Source organism: Octodon degus, unplaced genomic scaffold, assembly GCF_000260255.1.
Source record: "Octodon degus isolate 3935 unplaced genomic scaffold, OctDeg1.0 scaffold00077, whole genome shotgun sequence".
NCBI lineage: Eukaryota > Metazoa > Chordata > Mammalia > Rodentia > Octodontidae > Octodon > Octodon degus.
The window spans coordinates 342,485-345,119 of NW_004524653.1; positions in this window are offsets into that span (position 1 = coordinate 342,485).

Consider the following 2,635-nt stretch of genomic DNA (forward strand, 5'->3'; position numbering starts at 1 on the left):
TCCGTGTTTTGGCAAGGCCCCAGCCTTGGCGGGATGGAGCTGGACTCCCGGTACACGCGCAGCAGCTACCTGGGGGACACGTGGCTGTCTAAAGCTGAGGATCCGGACAGGACCCTCTGACCTTCTTGTCATACGCCAGGCCACTCTCCTTGTCTACCAAGCACCACCAAACAGAGAGACACACACAAATGCTTCCTAAACTTCCACTTCAGCATTGTGAAGGTACGGCACCCTTGTCAAAACAAGTCTAACCATAACCAAACTGGTATTTTTCTTTAAAAACTATGTGAGCTTTCTATTGCTGTGACCTGACCGAACCACTCCCCCCAGAAAAACAAAGGAAAGGAGAGGTTTACTTGGGCTGATGGCGTCAGAGGGCTCAGTCCAAGGCTGGCTGGCACCACTGCTTGCTTCTAGGCAAGCCACAGAAGAAGCGACCTAGATCAGCCCTCTCCTTAGGGCTCAGCTCAGTAACCCCCACCAGGCCCCAGCTCAGGTCTTTACGCTCTCCTGATAATGTTGTCCCCATTCGAAATCATCGATGGATCAACGTGCTGCGGACGCTGAGCCCTCACGATCCAGGCGCCCACCACTCGTCCCACTGCTGAGCACACAAGACTGGGGAGCCATTTTAGACATGGTACATCACGGCAAAAACGCACAGTGACGTCTTGTCTTAGCTATTGGTGTGACTCTGACTTGAAGCTTTTCACAGTGGCAGTTAGGCCTCGGTGTCCTGGGGCCCACATGCTCCCCATCAGCCACACGTAATTGTTTCTGGGTTTATTGTTTCAACCACAAGCACCCCTTCAATCAACATTCACAGATGTGAAAGCCGAACTATTGAGCCACTGCACTCACCTGGTCCCAGCCCTTGGGAGGGAGGCTGGCCTTCCACACCCTGCAGCCTGACCCAGCAGGAAGAGGACACAGAATCCTCAACAGAGGACACTGGGTCATTAAGAGCCTGTGACTTTATTCCTTTGAGTCAGATGTGTGCACCTTTCTTGGAACTGTGCATGACGACACAAAAAGCTGACACCTGTCACTGAATGAGGCTACCGAGCAGCACGATGAAGAGGGGACAGGGCAAGAAGTACCTTCTCTGCAGGGGTCGACGATGTGTTACCTGCACAGAGGACGGCGAGGCTTTCCAAGTGAAGGTCCCTCAAGGCACCTGCATGCTGCCGGCTAGGGACAGGGCAGTGAAAAGAAAAAGAACAAAACAGCCCTTTGCAAGGCTGAGGCAGGAGGATCACAGGCTGAAGCCCAGCCTGAGCAGCTGACCAACTTAACACGAAACTGTCTCAAAACGAAGTCTGTTAACAGGCCGGGGAGGAGTCTCAGTGGGAAAGCCCTGGGTTCAATCTCTTGCACTATAGTGAAAATAATTTAAATGACATAGTTCCTTAAACCCAATATATAAAAAAAAAAATTGTCAATTAACAGGTAAACAAATTATTGGCTCTTTCTCTTGTTTCGAACTAAGTCTTGGGACTGTCGCGTGCTTCACTCCCGCAGGGCACCTCCATTTGACCGACAAGCTTCAGGGGCTGAGCAATGTTCCAGGGTTGCACTGTTACAGGCCTGAAAGCTCGGGGGCTGGAGGACGACCACCCCCTTACGGTGTGGGTGAAAAGGGGAACACCTCACAGCTAGAGGATCGAAACCCCTCTGTTCTCTTCAGCCGCTAACGCTGTCCTACCCTTGGGAGGCAGCAGGGTGCTCTTGCTCCTTCCTCTTGAGGCCGAGCCCCTCATTCATTCATTCATGCTTCATTCAGTCATCATTTAGTCACTCAGACAGCATTTACTGAACACCTGCACCGCACCCTGGCCCTGGGGACGCAGCGTGGCACAAGGCAGCCCTGATTTCCGGGCTGCGAAGCTGAGAGGTGCTTGGCCACCAGGGTTGGTAGATGGACAGTGAGACCTGCTGGAACCCGGGGCGGCGGGGTCTGGGACAGGCGTGTCAGCTGATTGGGACTGGGAGACGAGGCTGGGAGACAGTGGTGGCTACCTCAGGGTGGGAGTGTCTTCCTGAAAGTGGGGGCTCCTTCCCTCAAGAGGAAGGAGCAGGAGCACCCGGCTGCCCCCACAGGGCAGAAGAGTGTTAGTGGCTGAAGAGAACCGGCCGAGGGGTTCACAGGGGCAACAGAGGGGGTCCAGGGCCCATGGAAAAGCATATGCTAAGATGAGGGGGACAAAGAAGACCTCTGGGGGGCCCTGAGTTCTTCCCAGAGGCTGAAGTGCAGAATGGAGTACGTGGAATGGAGGGAGGGACATAGGGAGGCAGGCAGGCAGGAGGAGAAGGGGTATCAGAAGAGCCTGGAAAGGTCCTGCTGAGGAACGTGGACGTTCTGGAGTGTACCCCCTCGAGCACAGGGAATGCTGGGTGCACTCTCCATCCCTGCCCCCCGCAGAGATCCCCCAGGTAGCAAACTGGCCAGCTCCCTCTCTCTCCCGGGGTCAGTTACCAGCCCACCTCCCATCCCTCCTCCTCACTAACTCAGGCCACCAGCCGTCCTCCTCCTCCTCCTGGCACGACTGCTGCCCAGGCAGGGCCCTCCAGTCCCTCTGTCCTCCAGGATGGCACTTCAGAGCCTCAGACGTCACTGTTCACGGGGCTGTCCTGG